We start from the raw sequence: 13764 nt of genomic DNA on the forward strand, positions 1-13764 counted from the left end.
GATCTCCTTGATGATGGTGTCATTGCAATTGAAGATCCTAATGACTCACCTAAAGAAAAAGAAGGAACTACTTCTAAGCATAATCAAAATCATGAACCTATGTCTAGCAAGGCTCCATATGTAGCCTCCATCCCTTCCATGATTCCTTCATCTCCTAAAACTTCTCAACAACAATCCATACCATCTTCTTCAAACAATGAAACTTCTCATGTTGACCTTCAAGGGCTATCTCCTATGGAATTCCAAGTTAATGCCAATATTGATACAAGTTCCTCTAAAGATTTAAAAATCCCAGATCATATGCCATCATACACTTCAATTCTAAATGTACCCACTACAGAGATTCCCACTCAAAATGATTCCCCATCATGCCAAAATATGGAGACCTTCCAAGAATCCCCTATGCCTATGCACAATCCTATCCCTTCTTTAGAAGTGACTCCATGTCAAGAGGATAATTTGGAAAATGAAAAAATAAGTCCTATCATAAATCAAGATCAAGACACCAAAACTCTCCAAGCCCATGATGATCCCCTTATACCTTTCCATTTCTTCCAACATGACCCCCTTCTATCTCAAGATAAAACCATCCTTCCAAATCCTATTCCTAATCCACTTCCTAAGCAAGATCATGATGCCTCTTCCACCTTTTCAAATGATCTTATTCAAAATGAAGAGTCAAACACCCTTCCTACTCTATCCAATGGTCCTCTTCCATGTCAAGATCAAAGTATCCCTTCATCTCATTGTCATAATCCTCCATGTTCACCTCAAGAGTCCCCCATGCCCATAAAGCCTTCTCATGATCCTATCATTCCTTGCAAGCCACCTCCACCTCAAAATGGGCTTGCCTCTAGCATCAAAAGTAAGAAGAAACCCTTTGTTAAAAATATCTTTCAAAGCATTTATTATCAAAGAAAAGGGTTAGATATTCATGAACAAGGTATATTAGAACCCCCTGCTATAAAAGAAAATCTTGATTATCATGGATACATTGCTCACTCTCAAGATGTTGGTATCCCTCATAAATCCTGCATTTCTCTAGTTAAATCCAAATACATTCCTTCTCCTTCGCACCTTCCATCCATTCTAGGTCCCTATATCCCTCCATCCCTTATGTGGGATCAACAAAGGCACACGTCTTTGAGTACCTTCCATTCATCTAAAAGACCTCCATATCATTCCTATCTATCCATGCATCTCCCTCCAGGCAATTTGGATGCCAAGCATAAAAGTCATAAATCAAGCAATCCACATGTATTCAAGGATCAACATGTCCCATCTGATCGACATGTCAAAATAAAGAAAACTATGATCCAAAAAGGAAAAGAAAAATACAAAACGCCACAAAGGCCAAAAAAGAAAGAAGAAAAGTCAAAAGTTATATGGGTTCCTAAGGCACTTGTACAAGCAATGCACTCTAAGGAACTACAAAAGCATGAAAAATCAAAAACCATGTGGATCCCTAAGCAACTGCTTGAAGCACAACAGTCTAAAGAAAAATCAATATTGGCATCCAAAATTGTTGTTCCTCCATCCAAACCTTCTAAGTCTATTCCTCCACCTTCTTCATCCATTTTGGGTTCTTATGCCCCAAAATCTGTAACCTTTCCTCCATCCAAATCTCAAAATTTAAGATTCAATTCTCTTCCATATGACCACCATCCCTCAAGGCGTGTGCCAATGTTGATCTTTCAAACATTTCAATCTAGCCATACACAATTCTTCCAACATCCCATCCATTATCCAACCTCTTTTTCACCCTTCCATCCTTCTTATCCAATCCTTTGCATAAATCCTTAGCTTAGTTTCATTTCATTATCCTGCCAACATCTTTGAGCATACCTTCATAGCCATGGTCTATTACAAATCATATTATAAGGGTACCATCCAAAGCAGTGAGACATTGGGGTCCTTCTTCCATCCCCTATCATGCCTCTAATATCTTCCAAAAGAAAAAAAAATGATTTAAAAAATGGAAAAAAAAAATTAAAAAAAAAGTAATGAGAAATAATTTCGTCCACGAGTGAAAACCACTTCTTGTGGCACCTTGGGAAAGTACCATGATGAAAACCTGGCAAACAGGCGTCATGTGTAATCCATTATCCTTTTGCACTTTACACTGGGGGAAATTTCTATCCATGTACATCCATCTATTATCCTTCTTCATCCATTATCCTTTATCCTCCATTATCCCTCATTCGCTCTATCTACATTCATATGCCTTTTTCCACCTTTGATCTTAACAAGGTTAAGGATCTTCACATGCTTCATGTGTCCTATCTATTATACTTGATCCAGACCCCTTTGGCTCATATCCATTGCTTGCTTACATCCTTCATTACCAATTTTGATCTTGCTTATCATATTTGCCTCATATCCAAATCTATCCCTTGATCTTGATCAACACTATGGACAAAATGCAAAAACATGTTTTCCACAAACCTCTTGACATGGCCACTTCTTTGGACCATATGGATTCATTACACCATATCATTTCTATATCCTTGCTTTACATTGCTAAAATCCTTTCTTTACATCGCTAAAATCTTTGCTTTACATTGCTATATCTGCTTCCTGTGCTTGGATTAATGTTGTGAGATAGTCCTTGAAGGCGTCCACCATCATTTTCTTATCCATTCATGTACTCAAAATCCCTTTTGCCTTGCTAGACACTAGGGGAAAACATTGGAAAAAATCCTAAGTCTTGAAAAAGTCCTAAAAAATCAGAAAAAGTCCTGAAAAAAAATCAGAAAAATCAGAAAAAGTCCTGAAAAAATCCTAAAAATCGGAAAAAGACCTGAAGAATTTCAAAAAAAAAAAAGAAAAAGGAAGAAAAAGGAAAAAAGAGAGAAAATGCCTTGGTGAAAACCTGGTAAACAGGCATCTTGGTAAAAAAAAAAAAAAGGAATCTCTGCCAAGCAGGTGAAAACTTGGCAAATAGGCACCTCTTGTACTCAAGCGCTCCATCTATCAACACAATGTTGGCATTCCTGCTTTCATGCATCTTTGCTTTCACTTGTACATGTTTCAGTCAATTTTGTGACATCCTAGTTTGTTGGAACCCTCATGGCTTGAAACCGATCATTGTCTAGTCTTAGGTTAATCACCAAGAATACATTACATGTCCTAAGCAGTGTTAACCAAGTCAATCTTACGTCAGTGAAACCTGGTCATCCACTCTGAGTCAGTTACCTGTCTCCTGACTATTGAAGAGTTTTGTCACTGAGTTAACAAGCAAAACAACATAATGAAAAACAATCACTAAACAGTTTGAGCTATGAATGAAAATTTTCTTTGCGTGCTGTCTTTTATATTGGTTTTCGATTATTATTCCCTCTGAGTAACTCGAGGAAGTCTATCATGACTAAGAGGAGCAAGGATTGGGGGCATAATATTTTCTTGTTTTCTGCTTGTAGGAATGATCCCAATTATCTGGAAACATCTAAATTAGCGAGGTTGCTAGACTAAGATGTGAGGTCATAAGGTAACAAGTATGCCCCCTCTGGAGTACTTATTTGCATTCGTATTATTGCATGAAGAAAAATAAACATTTGCATTACTAGTTACTCATTCTCCTCATTTTTTTGCATAAAAAGAAACAAAAAGAAACACCCATATTCCATTTGCATTCATTCATCTATACTGAAAAAAATGCATACATATAGAATAAAGCATATAGAACAACATCTCATAATCCATCAACACAAGTATGATGAAATCAAATCAAGAGCTCGTAAATTGGCTATCCTGACTCCATTTTTGAAATCGAAATCAAAATCTAATGTCATATCTCTCATTGAAATTTCACAAAATTTGGACCACTTAGCGCTTTTCATCAAAATCTCATTCTCTCTTCTCAGTGCACTCAATTTCTCGTTAATCAACACTGAATCTCAATTTAATTTCTACAAATCAACTTTGCACTCAGTTTTCTCATCAACGCAAAATTTTCAAAAAATCCTCTGAATCAATTTGTGCTCAAAATAACTTATCATCGCTAAAGAAATTGCCTATTATCATGTAACCTCGCTATTTTTTGATTTCACTCCAGAGGGGGCATACTTGTTACCTTATGACCTCACATCTTCAAATGTCAAGAAAATTTTCAAATCTTCATCAAAAGTTGAGAAACACATCTTTTTCAACTAAAGAAAATCAATCAAATAAGACCTCATCGCTTCAAATCAAGCTGCTATTTGTCTTTTATCTGAATCTATCTCTTAACGTTAAATAGTTTCATAGCTTATCATCAAGTTGATTATTCGTTTAAACTCAATCAAGGGTTTAAAGAGTATCTTTGATCACACTCAATCTAAGCAGATGTTCAGTATTCATTTCTGATAACTCAATGATGAATGAATAGTACCAAATTGGTACTGAGAGGGGGGGTGAATCAGTACAAACAAAACACAATCCTAAACCAGTTTGACAATAGATAGATCAACTGATTGGCAAATAGTGATACTAATTTGAAACAGAGTGCAACCGGTAAAGCCAAGAGTGACTGAGACAAGCATTAACCGGTTAATCGCTTATCTTTCCACTCAACTCAAAACTGCACTACCATTTCACCCTTATGCATGAATAGATAATCTATCATCTAAACATAATGATCAGCTAGCTCAACATGTTTTATTGACAGGCATAAAACACAGAACCATCACATGCTTGACAAACAATAACAAAGTATCACAAGATAAGAGCATCACACATGACACACATATTTTTCATGTGGAAACCCAACTGGGAAAAACTATGGTGGGGATTAATACCCACAAGCTTGTTTTTGAACTCTTTGGAAGTCCACTCTATTAGGAGCCTTGTCCGGTTAGAGACATTATTGTAGGTTCTGCTAGGAACTGATCTTGTTAGGGATCACTCGGTTAAGGGATGGCTAGAATACCCGGTTAAGGGTTAAACCTTGTTAAAGGTTACTTTGTTAGAGGATTTCAAGAACTCAATAGTTAAATGATTTCACTAACTCAGTAGTTTTGAGTTACCCTGCTAAAGGATTTACAGCAAGCCAGTTAAGGCTACCCTATTAAGGGATTTCACAACTGTTGAAGTGGTTAAAGATCAACAGGTATAACAATGATCTGATGATAGCACTCAATACCAATGCAGATCTACTTAAGCTCCTCTTCACCTTCTGTACTTACACTCTGTAGGTATCACTTCTCTCCTCTGGTCTGGCAAGAAACATGTATCCTTTCTCTTGGATACACACACACAACTTTGTCTAGCAACTTTAGAAAGAAACATAACATCAACCTTATCGGAAATAGATAGGTCGGAAGCATAAAACCTAAACCCTAAACCTGTTAGGTTAAGCAATTCAAATGGTTCAATCCTGACCGTTGAACATACTGCATTAAATGCAACAAATCTTGAATAAATCTCAAGACATTTTCCATCATTCATTATCCACCGATTTCATGGTGGCTGATAATCCATCACGTGTTTTCACCATTTACAAACTTCGCACATTCTCAAGGTAGATAGGGATAGTCTCCTTCATGCAAGATCCTTCACATGCACAAGGCTGACATGGCAACATGATCTGTTCTTTTTTATATTGCTAACTCATCACACAAAGATCATTGATTGAGTCACACAGGCTTGAGGTACTCCAACCGGAAATCCTGAAGTGGAAACTACCTACCAACCAGTAGTCATACAATGCTTCCATGTGCCGGCTCCCATTACTACATGCCGGTTCACCTTGACATGCCAGTTCACCTTGAACAAATATACTACTTCACTTTGGCATATATACCGGTTCTCACATATGTTGGTTCTCTCTTCATTCTTCATATCACATATTGACATCAATGAGAACATACAATATCATTATGTCCTCATACCAGTTCACATAATGCCAACAATCTCGCCCTTTGGCATTGATGGCAATATACAAAGATATCTCTCCGCTAACTCATCTTCTCCCCCAATTTCTATAGATATCTTCTCTGCTTCACTTCTTGTCCCCCTTTGACAACAATGCCAAAGTGGAGGCACAAGCATCCCTATTCCATTATGCTACTCCCCCTGAGGAGTAGCATCCTTCAACACATCAATCAAAAAAAAATTAACTATGCAACACATGACTCATGTGGAACAGATACTTTTAATTTACCCCCTGAAGGGGTAGTACCCCCAATTCACCTCTTAAATACATAAATTTAGTCTTTGGGAGAGGCTTGGTGAATATGTCTGCTAACTGCTCCTTACTGGAAACATGTTCCAGTGTGATCTCTTTATTTTAAACCTTTTCCCTCAAGAAATGATACTTAAGCTCAAAATGCTTGGTTCTAGAATGTAAAACTAGATTCTTTGAAATATTGATAGCACTTGTGTTATCATTGAATATACTTATCGGTTTAGATATAGGGATTTTGAAGCCATCTAATACGCGCTTCATCCAGATTGTCTGAGTGCAGTTCATGAAAGTTGCAACATACTCTACTTCTGCTGTAGACTCAGAGATATAGCTCTGCTTCTTACTCATCCACGAGACCAATCTACCACCAAGAAAGAATGCACCACCGGTTGTGCTTTTCTGGTCATCCACATTACCTACTCAATCAGCATCTGTGAATACTTTCAGGTTGAAATCATTGTTGCATGGGTACCACAATCCATAGTCAACTATTCCCTTCAGATACCTAAGAATCCGCTTGTCTACAACCAAGTGGGATTCTTTTGGACTTTTTTGGAACCTTGCAGTAATGCCAACTGCACGTGCAATATCTGCTCTACTATGCACTACATAATGCAACTTACCAATCATTGATTGGTATTCCTTCTCATCAACCAATGCAGAATCATCCTCTTTTGATAATTTGCAACCGGTCACCATCGGTGTACCAACTGGTTTGCTATCTTCCATGCCAAAGGTCTTCAACACCTCTTTGACATATTTGGACTGAGTGATAATGATTCCATCTTTCATCTGTTGGATCTGTAGTCCAATGAAGAATTTAATCTCCCTTATGAGTGACATCTCAAACTCTTTCTTCATCTCATCAACAAACTCATGACTCATCTTGTCATCTCCACCAAAGATAATGTCATCAACAAAAACCTCATAGATCAAGATCTGATCTCCTTTAGACTTCAAGTAGATATTGCTATCTTCACTTGTTCTCTCAAATCCAATCTTCACAAGATGGGAATGTAGATATTCATACCATGCTCTAGGTGCCTACTTTAGACCATATAAGACTTTATGTAGCTTGCACACCATATCACTGTCTTCAGATAGGGAAAACCCATCTGGTTGCTCTATATACACCTCCTCTTCAAGTACACCATTTAGGAATGCAGATTTTACATCCATTTGATATACCTTGATTCCTTTAAAAGCTGCATATGCAAGAAGCATACGAACTCCTTCCAATCTAGCTACAGGAGAAAAGGTTTCTCCATAGTCTTCTCCTTCTTCTTGAGCATATCCTTTGCACACCAATCTGGCTTTGTTCCTAATCACTGTGCCATCATCATTCAGCTTGTTTCTGAACACCCATTTGGTACCAATGACATTTTTATGCTCCGATCTGGGTACCAAGGACCATGTACCATTTTTCTCTATCTGGTCAAGTTCCTCTTCCATTGCCTTGATCCAGTCTTCATCTTTATGAGCCTCTTTGAATGATTTAGGCTCAAATTTAGAGATCATACATGAGTTTTCTCTGATCTTCCTTCTTGTAAGGATTCCTGCATCCTTATCTCCTATGATCTGCTTAGGATCATGATTCAGCTTGACATACTAAGGAATAGTCTTGACTGGTTCTTCTTGCTTTTCCTCTTCATCCTCATCTTCATCAGCATCAACATTCACTGGTTCAGGAACACTGTTACTGGTACTTGGTTGACTAACAACTGGTTCTGAGAAGGTTGCAATCGGTTCATTTACAACTTTCTTATTGCCAATTTCCTTTGGTTTCTCAGAGGTTTCATCAACTCTCACATTGATGCTTTCCATAATTCTTTGAGTCCTATTGTTGAAAGACTTGAGAGCTTTACTCTTGGTGGAATATCCTAGGAATATTCCCTCATCACATTTAGCTTCAAACTTGCTATGATGTTCACTCCTCTTGATGTAACATTTGCTACCAAATACTCTAAAGTAGCTAACCACAGGTGTCTTACCGGTCCAATACTCATAAGGAGTTTTATCCTTACCTTTCTTAATGAGTACCCGGTTCATTGTGTAGACTGCAGTGCTTACTGCTTCTCTCCAAAAGGTGTGAGCTACCTTTCCTTGAATCATCATGGTTCTAGTTGCTTCAACCACAGTCTGGTTATTCCTCTCTGCTAGGCCATTCTGTTGTGGAGTTCGGGGGGTAGACAATTGCCTCTTGATGCCAAATCCTTCACAATACTTGTTGAATTCATCGAAAGTGAATTCCCCTCCTTGATCAGTTATGAGGCACTTGATCCTTTTACCACTTTCCTTCTCCACTAATGCTCTGAAAGCTTTGAACTTCACAAAGGCTTCAGACTTGTCTTTCAAGAATGTGACCCACATCATTCTTGAGTAGTCATCAGTGAGAATCATAAAGTACCTATCACCCTGCACACTTCTAGTTTTCATAGGACCACACAAATCAGTATGCACAAGATCAAGCAAGTTGTCAGTAGTGAAAGATTTACCTTTAAAGGTTGAGGAAGACATTTTCCCCAATTGACACTCTCTGCACAAGGTATTATCCGGTTTGCTTAGCACCCGCAACCCTCTAACTACCTTGATCTTACTAGCCTTCACAATGTTATCAAAGTTTACATGGTAGAGTCTCCTATGCCATATCCAGCTATCATCAAATTTAGCCATAAGACATGTACTTATATTTGCATTCAGCTGAAATAGGTTACCTTTGGTCTGCATACCGGTAGCCACAATTTCACCATTCTTTCCTTTGATTCTGCACACTCCATTCTTGAATTCCAGAGTGAGACCACTATCATTCAGCTAGGCAACACTCAGAAGGTTGTGTCTGAGACTATCAACCCAATACACATTGTCAGCACTACTCTTTCCATTCAGAGAGATGGACCCTTTTCCTTTAACCATACATGATGCATCATTGCGAAAATGAACCACACCACCATCATACTCTTCCAAGGATAGAAACTTGCTCCAGTCACTAGTCATATGGTGAGAACAACCACTATTAATAATCCACTCATTGGAATTATCAAAGTGGGAGACAAGAGCCTTCTTGTCTGACACATCTTCCTTTACAGCAACAAACATAGTGTCTTCATTCTCTTCATCTTCTGATTCCTCATCTGTGACACCTTCATCAACTGCAACAAAACAGTTTCTCTGGTTTCCTCCTTTGAATTTCTTGAATCTTTCTGATTTATCCTTGTTGTCACTATTAGGACAATTCATAGCAATATGTCTTATCCAGTTACAAGAAAAACATTTCAAAGGGAGCTTACCTCTGTATTTACCCATTCCTTTTGGAAGTTTCCTAGCAAGAAGAGCTTCAAATTCCATTAGAAACTCCTCATCATCCATCAGTTTGCTCTATCTTGGTTCAACACTAGTGCTTGCTTATTTTCCTTTCCTGGATGGTACAATAGAAGCTCTAAAAGGAGATTCAGTCTTTTGAACACTGCCATCAAAACTATTTAGCTCATAGGTTGTCAACTTTGCAATCATGGAGTCCAAGGATACCTTAGTCTTGTCTATAGATCTCAGCTCCTGAATAGCAGTAACTCTTATTGCATAGACCAGCAATAAGGATCTCAGAACTTTGTTGACCATAGTGGAATATTCCATTTTACCACCCGCACTCTTGATATCTCTGACAATAGTTTTGATTCTAATACCATACTGTTGAATGGTTTCACCTTCAACCATTCGCATGTCTTCAAACTTCCCTCTAAGGCTTTCTTCCTTAGCTTGTTTTACATGCTCATCACCTCCATAGATATTTTCAAGAGCATCCCATACCTCTTTGGGATTTACCTTATCTTTGACATCAATGAACTCAATGTCAGATAAATTACTGATTAGGGCTTCCATGACTTGTCCATTCTCCTGTATCTCTCTCTTTTGGTCATCGGTGAGAGTATCGGTAGGGGCAACATAGGGATTCTCAACATAGCTCCAGTGTTAAGCACCCATGCTTCTGATGTATATCTTCATTCTGTCTTTCCATATACTGAAATTTTCCTTGTTAAACTTTGGACCTTCCCTCTTCATCATTACAATAGGATCTTTCCCTTAAGCAGTTAAGCTTACAACACAGAGGACCTAGAGGAAGCTCTGATACCAATTGATAACTCAATGATGAATGAATAGTACCAAACTGATACTGATAGGGGAGGTGAATCAGTACAGACAAAACACAATCCTAAACCGATTTGTGTAGCGTCCTAAAATTGCGACACTTGCAATTTCGACTGCATTTGGGTCTTCACGATGGTGACGCAACACTGAACCTGAATGGAGACCCTGAAACTTGTTCATGACACCAAAAACTGCATTTTTTAGCACCCTAGCCTGATCCTCCTTGCACCCTGCTGCCTCGGGAGGTGGGACCGTGGCGCCCAGTGCCCTGGTCCCTGGCCCTATTTTGGGCCCGGTCTCTTATGGGGCTTCGGGTCTTTAAGTTTGCAAATTGGAAAATAAGGTTGCTATGTCGGCCCAAGGTCAGAAAAATCAGTCTTTCAACCCTAATTGGCAAGTATATAAACTACATTTTCCCTCCCATTTGAGGAGGCAAGGAAAAAGAGGAAAATATATGCAAGCAAGAGGTGGAAGCGATATTCAAACATTCAAACATTCAAGCATTCCTTCAAGCAATTGAGCATTCTAAGTCTCCATTCAAGGCTAAGTGCTGCATTCAAGACAAGGATTCAACCATTGAAGAGGAGATCACTTACAACATACAAAATACAACATTCATTACACCTTCGCATGTAAGAATACAAACATTCTTACAACAAGGTATCAGTACTTGTTTACATTACAAACATTTACATTTACAGCATTCTCATTTCTTGGTTAATTCCAAAACCGGGGTTTGACCTAAAGGCAAACCCCTAATCCCTAACCCCCCAATCGTCCTCTCTTTTCTGTGTGTAGGTTGCAGGTACGTGGCTGTAATTGAAGATCTAGAATCCTTGTGCAGAGATGAACAAATCCCCCTTTGTTTCGTGGATTTTTCGGAGGACCGTGTGCACGCCGGGAGCCATCGTCCCATCAAATTTCACTCAAATTTATAGAACAACATCATCTCGATATTTTACTGCTAATTCCAGATCCGCAGCTTCATCCCGTATCCCTATCTCTATTTATAAGCGAATCTTTCTTACTTTACATGCATTCCTAGTTCAATCTTTCTATCTACATTCTTTACAAAAGAGGGTATCCTTGATGTCTCAACCCTTGAAACTCATTTAGAATCCGGTCTTGCATTGTGTGGGATTGGATCTTATGGGTTTCAGCCCCTCTTTTGAATGTAAAGTCCCTCCTAAGTGAAAATCGTCAATCCTAGTGACCCCCTTTCTCCTTGGAGTGGGGGAGAACACCTAGGGTTCGATTTTTCGCTTTACATTTTGGTGAACCTGACGTGAACATCCTTTCTGATTATTCATGGTTAGATCTGAAAATTGGATGCCTTGATTACATTTCCATGTTTGATCTTTTGCAAATTTTAGAGGTTAATTGCATAAAAACCCTAAATTTTCTTTTTAGTAATTGAGCTTGTGAAATGTTTAATTGTTAATGCTTGTTTCAGATTTATCCTTCTATTCTAAATTGTCAATTCATATTTGTGCTTTAATTCTGAAAATTAAGTGGTTAAGTGTCAAAACCCTAATTTTTAAAACCCTCTTGATTCAACATTTGACCAACGATTTCACTGATCAAAACATCTCCAAATCGGCTGTAACTTTGGATTCCACAACAAAATCATAATATCTTTCATCCCTGAAAATTTCAAAAAAAGTTGCGAGGACCGTGTGCACCCCGAGCGCCATCGTCCCCGACATTTTTTCTGAAATTTTGGGAGTTAGATCTTACTGTATTTTTCTGCTAAAATCTAGAATTTTGGCTGATTTTATCAATTACAACACTTTCAAAATTAAAGTCAAAGTTGGTCTAGTGATTGCTTGGATTAAGGCTCCTAATCATTCAAAAATTGTTGAAATTGAAATTTTGTGGCAAAATTGTGTTCTTATTGTCCTAAATCTGAAAAGTGTGTTGTCATTCATTCGAAATTTTAGTGCTTTATTCAAATTCTTGCAATTTGTGACTTTTGAAATTAAGTGTTTAATTGCAACAACTTTGATTTCTGCTTTCAAAATTGGATTTTGCGTGAAATTGAGTCAACTTTTAAAATTCAAAACTTGCATTGCTTTTGGTATTCCCTCTAAAATCATAAAATTCAAAATTTCAGTTTCCCTCTCTTTTTCAAAATTCAAATTTTGCATTTTTCAACAATCTTGGTAGGGTTCAATTTTGAGATTGCAACTTTAATTTGGCCTACCTACAGATCGTAAAATCACTCAATTTTTTCAAATTAGCTTTAAAATCATCATAACTTTCATCCCTGAAAAATTTGAAAAAAGTTGCGAGGACCGTGTGCACTCCGTTCGCCACGGTCCCTGACATTTTTTTCGAAATTTCGGGAGATTGTCGTGATTGCATTTAACAGCCTAAATCTAGGAGATTGGCTAATTTTATTGAAATTTGCTACCTCTAAATTCAAAATCTTCTCTCTCTCTCTAGTGCATGAGTTTTACAACAATAAGCCCTACTTACACTATTCCTGTTAGACGAAGCCTTAGAATTAAGTCTTTCCAAGGTTTAATTACTGAGGAGATGGAACCTAATTTGAATCACCTTTTTAACTAGGACACGGGTAATTCCTCTAATCCTCCTAATGATGAAGAAACTCTCCATGAGGTTTCTGTAGAACAACTTTCAAAATTGGATAACCAATTTGATGATTTTCAGCAATGGATGTCTCAAGAGTAACCCAATAGTCAAGCTCTTTCATTAATTGAGGGTCTAAAACGTATGGTTCAAAGTGATAAGAATGCAATTGATATTTTGCGTGGTATTGCACACATTGTGGATTCGAATGTGATGCCTATGAAGAGTTGTGCCGAAACTTTAGGTTATACACAACCTCCCACTCAAGTCAATCATTCTATTCCTTTGACAACTTCTATTGCTAGTATACCTACTTTTACATCAAACATAATGACTACTTCAATACAAGACATTCCACCTATGATCACCAGTCATGGGGGCAATCCTTCTTCTTCAATTAACCCTCTTCCTTCATTTAATCCGACTTCTTCATTCATTCCTTCAATGACTGTTCCTATTACATCTCCACAAATGAACCTGGCGCAAGGGGGCAATTCATTTAACCATTCCATTCCTCCTTGTAGTGTTCCTCCTTTCCAATCATCTCCTATGAATAACTATCATAGTGTCCCACCACCTTACTCTCAATCAATACCTTCTTTCAATAACATAATACCTCCATCACAATCTAACACGTCTAATATGAACTCTTCGACTAAAGCGACCATTAACAATCTTGCACAAACTGTCTCTTCTTTACAGCAACAAATTGCCTCTATGAATCAATCTAAGTTTAGTGTGCCCACATTTGATGTTGCGAGCCCACTTTCTCTTGACATTGTTCGAGCTATTCCCCCTAAGCATGTTGAACTCCCACAATTGGAGCTTTACAATGGTAAAGGTGATCCTCTAACACATGTTAAGAC

Source organism: Cryptomeria japonica, chromosome 10, assembly GCF_030272615.1.
Source record: "Cryptomeria japonica chromosome 10, Sugi_1.0, whole genome shotgun sequence".
NCBI classification, from domain to species: domain Eukaryota; kingdom Viridiplantae; phylum Streptophyta; class Pinopsida; order Cupressales; family Cupressaceae; genus Cryptomeria; species Cryptomeria japonica.